This window comes from Salvia splendens, chromosome 2, assembly GCF_004379255.2.
Source record: "Salvia splendens isolate huo1 chromosome 2, SspV2, whole genome shotgun sequence".
NCBI classification, from domain to species: domain Eukaryota; kingdom Viridiplantae; phylum Streptophyta; class Magnoliopsida; order Lamiales; family Lamiaceae; genus Salvia; species Salvia splendens.
The window spans coordinates 20,560,421-20,569,264 of record NC_056033.1 but is presented as its reverse complement, the minus strand read 5'-3'; the positions used below and the strand labels follow the sequence as shown (position 1 = coordinate 20,569,264).

Here is an 8,844-nt window from a genome sequence, read left to right as displayed (position 1 = left end):
TCTACGAATGTTGTCGATTGCGAAGAAATCCCTAATGACATGTGTTAGAATGTTTGGATCTGATAGTTTGCAGTGTGGTAGAGTCGATCTGAGTATGTTTGCGTTGATTGAAGGTGTGATCATGTCTGATTTAGTTTCCGAGTTGTAGATCTGGTCGTCGGTTTTTGATTTCTGCATGATTATGGCTTAGTCAGTTTGTTTACATGATCGTAATTGGTTTCTTAGCATAGATCTGGAGTCTCAATGTAATGCCCCAAAACCCACCTTAGATGGAAAAGTGAATTTCCGGTGCTGTAAATCGTCGAAATTAGGTTTTCGGCGAATAATTCAAAATAAATAACAAAATATATTCTGATAATTCAATAAATCATGGAATACTGAAATACAAGTCTTAAATAAGTGTTTAGAAAGATATGTGAGCAAAGAATTGAGTCTTAATGAATTTTAGTACGTTTTTGAGAAAAGTTGCCGATTAGGGTTTTTCGGCGAATTTGCCGAGAAATATTAGGAATTTCCATTGAAAAATAATTTATATGGAATCTAGAGATCAAAAGAAGTATAATATAAGTAATATTTTGCAAGAAATTAAAATTTAATCGATGTCCGTATACAAAATTCGTTAGAAGGGCAAAATCGTCTTTATACTTAAAGTTTTTCATATTTTCTTCTAATATGTGAAGTCTCCGATTTTCTTTGTGCATGTGGGAGATAATTTTAACTCCCAAAAAGTCTTGAATTTGTGAAATTGTCTAGATAATAGATAAACAATTATATTCAATATTAGAGTGACATGTGTTGATTTAAATTGCCACATAATAAAATTATAAAATACAAAGCATTATATCATCTTCTTGAAGAAAGTCACTTCTCTCTTCCTCAAGAAGAATCGGCAGCTTCTTCACCTCTCATATTCTACTTTTCTCCTTCCAATTAGTTGTGTTTGTTGGTAAATCGAGCACGTAATCGGCGGAATATAGTTAGATCAAGGTAGCCCTTCTCCCTATTCTATTTTTATACCTTGAAATTGAGTATATGTTGATGTTGAAGGGCTGAAATTTCATTCACTCGGGGGTAGGAAAACTAACCGATTAAATTTCGATATATTGACGTTTACGCGATCATAGACATTCGTTTGTTGTTGTTTCATATTTGAATTAGAAGTTTGATTACATGACTGTGAATTTGGATGAATATTGAACAGGGGAGGGGCCGAATTGATGATAATTGATGTGAAATGGTTGAGTTTGAGATAAAATCTTGACGAGAATCAAACTTTATGTTCTGCCGCCTCCTAGTTTGAATTATTAAGCATGTTTACATATGTTAAAACTTTGGTTTAACAATTTTTATAATAACTATGATGAGTGTAGAGGATCTCTAATTTGTATGGAGAATTTAGGAGTTTGTTTACTATGTGTATAAATTGTGTGAACCATATGACTACAAACTGTCAAAATTCTGGTACTTTGTCATATTTTGGTATGTGTTATCCGAAATATTCAGGGCATTTAAGGTCGATGAAAACTTGATTTCATAATTTCTAAATTAATTATAAGGTGTTTAGTTGTTATCTAAATTTTATGATGAATTAAAGAATACAAATATCAATTGTAAAAATTGTTTAGAAACTGCTGCCAGAAATGGTCTGATTTTTGGTAGTATGTGGGAAAACAAGAATATCTCTTAAACTATTAGGAATCTTTGAATGAATCTTATTGGATTATAAACCAGACTTCATTGGGTATTTCAAAATATTAGGTCAAGTCTCTAAATCCTTTCGTATGAATCTAGAAGTTTTATGACGAATCGGTCCAGTGCAGTTGTTATATTAGAAAGTTAAAGAGTAAGAAGATATTAAGTTAATATAGCAAATTAACTTATTTAGATGATTTAGTGATGAAAACATGATCTTGGGTAAATATGAGTTATTAATTGCTATGCTATTTATATTATGCATAAAGGCGAAGGAGCCTATAGTGTGTTTTGGACACAAAAGGAATGGACCTAGAAGATAGCGAAGGGTAGGAAAGTGAAATAGGCTTATATTCATAAGCCTGCGAGGTAGCGTATCCTCTCTATGGTTTTTAATTACGTTGGTTGAGATGGTGTGTGCTATAATGTGATTATATGTGAGATGTTAATTAAATAATCTGCTTAAATATGCTTATGCTTATGATTTAATATGTGGATTATTATGATACTTATTCATTTTGATATGAATGATCTGCAGAAAATGGTACGAATATGAATAAAATACATTGGATATGATATGCAATGAAATGTAATAAATTATGAAGATCTGAATAATGTGAAATATGTCTGAATAGAATATGAAAAGATATCTGAATGTATATGAAAAAGAAGTTATCTGATAAGTAGAGCCTGGATAAAATGAAAAGTGCGTATATTTTTGTGGGACGGAGGGAGTATTTAGTTGGGTTTATGGGATGTAAGTTGGGATTATTATTATTATTATTATTATTATTATTATTATTATTATTATTATTATTGTTATTATTATTATTATTATTATTATTATTATTATTATTATTATTATTATTATTATTATTATTATTGCTTTTGTATGAGGCCCATTACCATATTGTATGTAGGCTGGGCTTCATATTGTTGTTTGAAAGGAAACTTTCAACGAACGAAATACGCATACTAATTGTCGTTTTCAAAAAGTTAATAATTCTACATTTTTTTTTCTCAGTAGATAGCCGTCAAATTTATGCTAACAAAATAATAAAAAATTATTAATTCTCATAATAGAGTGATAGGGTTTACCTATCAAAGTAGTTATTTGAGTGAAAGAGACGTGAATTTTGAAAGAGATTAGAGAGAAATCGGTTTCTCCAAGAGGGAGAACCATAGGGAGAGAATGATAAATATTACTTTAATTCATTTTTCTTGATAATAATAAAAGACTCCACACATATTTATAATATATCTGGTACAAAAAGATCTTCTATAAACTAGGAAAGCAAATCAAATCCTAACCACTATGGAAAGTAAATAAAATCATAACAACTAAATAATACTAAAGCATAAATAAACTAAATAAATATACGGAGAGAATATCAGCTCCCTTCCGGAACAAAATAGAATATCATGTCCCTATCAACTCCCCCATCATTGAAAACCACCTTGCCCTCAAGGTGGAAGTCAGAAAAATAATCTTCTATCTCGTTGGCGCTGTCTTTGTTTGGATCTTTGTCTGCAAACAAAATTGTATCATTTGGGATCGCAAAGGATCTTCGTCTGCAAACAAAATTGTATCATTTGGGATCGCAACGAGTGATGGAAAAACCGTCTTTGGACATGAGATCTCTTCCGCGACTTCAGTGACATAACCATTGATGATCCCAAAGGATCTTCGTCTGCAAACAAAATTGTATCATTTGGGATCGCAACGAGTGATGGACAAACCGTCTTTGGACATGAGATCTCTTCCGCGACTTCAGTGACATAACCAATGATGACAATAGTGATTTTTGGGCTATGAGATTTTGGAGGAAATTTGGTTTCCACCAAATCGATTGGCTCATCTAGCTTTTCAGACGATTCATCATCATTTTTTACCGTCTTTTCGATGAAGGAATCAGACTTTACATTTGTTGTTGGCCCATCATCGTTTTTTGCGACAGACTCGATGATAGAATCAGATGTGGCCACCTTTTTAGCCATGGCCTCCTTTTTAGCTAAATATGCAACTACCTCCGTAATTTTGTTGAGAAGTTTATTCGTCTCGGCGAAGTAAATGGCATCCTCATCAAAATTATGATAAACAGCATCCAGAAATTCTTGCCATGAGCACTTAGGATTCGAGCGTCGATACTCATGGAGCCATATAGATGCTGGATGGTCAAAAAATAACCTCACAAAATATAGACGATCAACATTAGAAAACAAGTGATAGTCAAAATATTCCTGAATATCCAAAATTCATCTCACGGGGTTAACACCAGAAAACCGAGGAGGCGAGTCTGGAACAGAGTTTGACAGCAAGACGGACATGGTGGTAGAAAGTAAATCAATAGGAGGATGAGAATCTAATGAAAGCACCAATTTGATAGGGTTTACCTATCAAAGTAGTTATTTGAGTGAAAGAGACGTGAATTTTGAAAGAGATTAGAGAGAAATCGGTTTCTCCAAGAGGGAGAACCATAGGGAGAGAATGATAAATATTACTTTAATTCATTCTTCTTGATAATAATAAAAGACTCCACACATATTTATAATATATGTGGTACAAAAAGATCTTCTATAAACTAGGAAAGCAAATCAAATCCTAACCACTATGGAAAGTAAATAAAATCATAACAACTAAATAATACTAAAGCATAAATAAACTAAATAAATATACGAAGAGAATATCAGCTCCATTTCGGAATAAAATAGAATATCATGTCCCTATCATAGAGGCATATATATTCAATTTCGACTTTAATGCCTAGAAATTGTTAATACTGGTGATTGAAAATTATACCACTGTAGTTTCGAAAAGGAGAAGAGACATAGAAAGTGACGGTCGTGCACAAAATACAGATTGATTCATAAATTTGCCACTAATGTCTCAAGTATGAACAATACAAAACATGGATACATACAACTCACTGACTAAATAGTACAATCTCGTCAGTATTACACCTGATATGCACTATAAAGACTATTGATTAAATCTTTTCATGGATTCAATAGGTGATTAACATTTGTACATGTAATAATTTAACACAAAAATTCCGCGTATCTTTTTTAGTATTTCTCAAATAAGATGATATTTTTTTTAAATAATAAAGTAATTTTACTCTTTAATTAATTCACTAATTACTTTTTCTCTCTCTAATTAAAATAACCAACTCTATTTCTCTTCATTTAATATTTCCTAGTTAAACACATTAATTAATCAATCAACAAATTCTAAAATCTCGCGCCGACTGAAAAATATGTCATCTTAGTTGAAAAAAGGGAATATGAAATATAATTATTGGTGATAATAATTAGTAACCTAACTTAGAGTTCCATGGACATATATATAGCGTGGGGGTAATTGAGAGGCTTGGCTTTGAACCTGCATGGCTGCACGACAGTGCGGTCGATAGGTCTAGGGGCACAAGCTATGTGTGAGTTGATGGTGTTAGTATACTAAAGAAAATTTCGAGTGTGCATGGTGCTTGCACATATACTCAAATGAGTGTATACGAGTACTGATGCACAATTTTTGAGCACTACAACTACTTGCTATACAAGGCATGAATAGTATAACTAAAGGTCAGTAAAAACATATCGAACTCAGGGAATAGAATTGCAATTGGCTATCATGTACTAAACATCATATACTATCTAGAGACAAGTGTTTTGGGTTTTAGACTAAACAAAAATAAAAAAAATTAATTGAATAAGTTTTACAACGATTTCTCCTTATCATGTATTAATTATTGAAAGAGTGTGTGCAATTGAAATTTCTCAATCCAATAGGTCCAGAGGATTCACTAGATCACATGGTCTAGGAGATCATGAATATGTCAGAAATGGTCGTTGGATACGCTTTTTCCGCTTCAAAACCTCAACCCACTATACTATTGGCTAGTACAGGGAAGTAAAGATCGATCCCACGAGGACGGATGTGCTACGAAATTGTATTCAAGATGTTTTGGGAAGGTTTAGCTGTTGCCACGCAACAAGTGGGTCGAGTATTTTAAACTACTAGACTAGGGAAATTTAAGCTAGATTACTATATCTACAGGGTCCAGGAAACGGGAGCGTACGACACATGCACGACTCAGATGCAAAATTAACTTGAGAAACAAATCAAAAAACTGGAGACTAAACTGACTTTCCTAAAACGGCCAACAGACAGTGGGGACCAAATTTCCCTAAATGACCAGGTTCTGGCAAAGCTGCAGAAAAGCACAAAAGATAAGCAGAAACCACAAACATGAGTAGATATGATCCTAACTACTAACAAACTTCGTCTTCTTCATGAACCAAACAAGAATAACAGAGTGAAACAGAGCATCAACCATCATGAAAACAGAGCAAGATCCAAATGTGAAATTAAATAAGAAACTTAAGACTAAACTTGACAGATCAAACTACTGGGTTAGCAGATGCGAGAACAAACAGTAAACAGCCATAATCATGCAGAATTTAAATAGCAACTCCAGATCCACCACGATTCACAAAAATCCCAACGGATCCTAACTCCAAACATTCAACAAACAACAATGCTAAATAGAAATGCAGCAAACCAACATTAACTTCACGAAATCCAACAAAAACAAACAGAAACTTCCATAATATATAAACTAAGCTTGATCCCAACAGATCCAACTCAGAAACAGAAATTACGAAGCTGAATACCGACAAGTACTTAAGAAAACGAGAACTAAACAAAGCAAGTCAAATCTATAGAACTCTAGGGATGTATTAGTAACGACTTTGGTTTATACAGTTCCTATTTATTTAATACTTGTTCATTGCTTGCTTTTAAGTAGTGGATAATGCTTCATGTTTGAGTGACACATTCTGTGATGATTTCTTGACTTGGAAAGTAATCGAGAGAGGATTTTCATGTTAGAAGGACTTAGCTAACACTACAATTAACTTTCGTTAAAACGGTACTTTTAATTGAGAGTGAGAACAACTTGAGAGTCTTATCGTGCTTTTTCGAGTTGCTAATCTAAGATTGACGACCTTAGTATGTAACCTACTTTGTGCCGCTATATATGTGACTCGTTCTAGTAAAGCATGAACTGTGCTAGGGTGTTGTATTTGGAACTTGTATATACTATAACTGTTAAAACACATCCATGTTATTCCATTGTCTCATATGTTTTATTTATGTGTATTATCTATGATTGTTTATTGCTTTCTACTCCCCCCGTCCACGAAAAATAGAACACATTTGCCATTTTTCAACAACTTGTCTCTTATTTTTTTCCCTTCTCTCTTACTAATAATATGGACCCCACATTCCACTAACACTACTTCTCTCTTATTTTTTCCCTTCTCTCTTACTAATAATATGGACCCCACATTCCACTAACATTACTTTTCTCTTACTTTTTTCTCTTCTCTCTTACTAATAATATGGACCCCACATTCCGCTAACACTACTTCTCTCTTACTTTACCAATTCCACATTAAAATCCTTGCCATTCACAATGTGTCCTATTTTTCGTGGACGGATGGAGTATTTAATTGCTTAATTTACTGTTTTTCAGCATTTAAAACAACTCAAAACCGTGTCTCCAAATAGCGAAAGAGGCCTAGTCTTAGATAGCCAGTTTATGATAATGTTCCATGTGTTCGATATCTCTGTTCTTACTGCTTACCTTTAGCTATACTGTATCTGCCTTATATACTTGGAAGTAGTTGTGCTAAAAAATAGTGCATCACATAGAAAGGCTTAGGCCACGTGTCGTAAAAGGTTACAATGTTAGTCCGAAAGTTTTTCGTACCTAAGATAACTAACAAAACTGGTAGGCACAACCCTAAATAAGATCTAAATTGAGATGAATCTTTATTGCTATCTATTGAAAGATATTATCTCTTAAGTTTTAATATCTGTATATGACTTTGAGCATACATCAATTAATCATACACTACTTTGACTTTTTGATAATAAGATGATATCTTGGATAGTAATTATTTATGACTAGAAGATGCTAGTTTTGTTATTACACTGAACAGTGTGCTTGAGTGATTTGATAATTTCTCTAAGAGGTCTCTGTAAAAAGAATATGTTTTTTACTAAAACTGACAAGTTGGAATTTATTCTATGAATAAAAAATAAGTTTTTGAGCTAAAAATTCTTTGGAAAAGATATTAATTTAATTCACATTTATCATGGCAAAGTACGATTTAATGAACGAATATTAGCATTTTAGACACGAGAAATGTTATAAATCAAAATGGCAACACAAATCACTCATAATTTTGGGATCGGATGAACAATCAATATTATTTTGAATAGTATCACAAGATAAATATTGTATTGGATTGATATTAAATTCCATGTTGTTAATTTAGTAAGCACATGTCCGATGGGTTTTCCCAAGTTCAACCTCAATGGATTCCTAATTTAGCCCCAACAAAAAAAAACTTTATAAATAGGGACAGAAGACAAGACAGAAAACCCCAGCCGTAGGTGAAAAGAAGAATAGGCGGTGGTGGAGAAAGAGAATAGATTATCTCCTAATTCATATGAGAGACCAAATTTTCGTTTGTCTTCGTTTTTCAAAGATTTATGTGTTCAGAGATCCGCTATAAATTATAATAAAATTCGGCTACACGACATATTAGAATGAAGTTTGGGAATAGATTAAAAGATTCGATGTCCAATACAATCAAATTCACACAAAGGCATGTTGATTCTTTGGAGAATCAAAAGGTAACCTTCCTGCCATAGTTAATATGCTTTTGTGTGAATTATATGTGTTTTCAATAGATGTATGTATGCAGTATGTATGTATTAACACGAAAATGAATCACCTTAATATATCATATTTAACTCTCGACAATGCAACTGTTAGCAGAGTTGTGCCCTTTACAGTAACGTGATCATCAGATGGCTAAATTGAAGCTTCGTCATTAAGGCAAGTTCCACTCACAAAAACCACTCATCCATCCCATCCTTAAAACAACAAGACTTGCTGCACTTACACTAAGTTTGTGTTCAAGGTGACTTGGTGATGTAGATACTCATTCAACTTCTCATGTAATTTAATGTTCTGAAATCTATTAAGCTCATATCGTTATGAGCTACACATTTTCATGTCATTTGGAACAAGAATGGTAAGTGGTAACATGCAATCTAAGAAAAAGGTAATTTCTATA

General features: G+C 32.8%; 1 long non-coding RNA gene across 1 annotated transcript; it reads left to right on the top strand.

Annotated features, from left to right (window-relative positions):
• Nucleotides 1-850: 850 nt before the first annotated feature.
• Nucleotides 851-8,844, top strand: LOC121791123. The gene is made up of 3 exons (XR_006048487.1): nt 851-987; nt 1,962-2,061; nt 8,544-8,844. It is a non-coding gene; the product is annotated as an uncharacterized LOC121791123 (long non-coding RNA).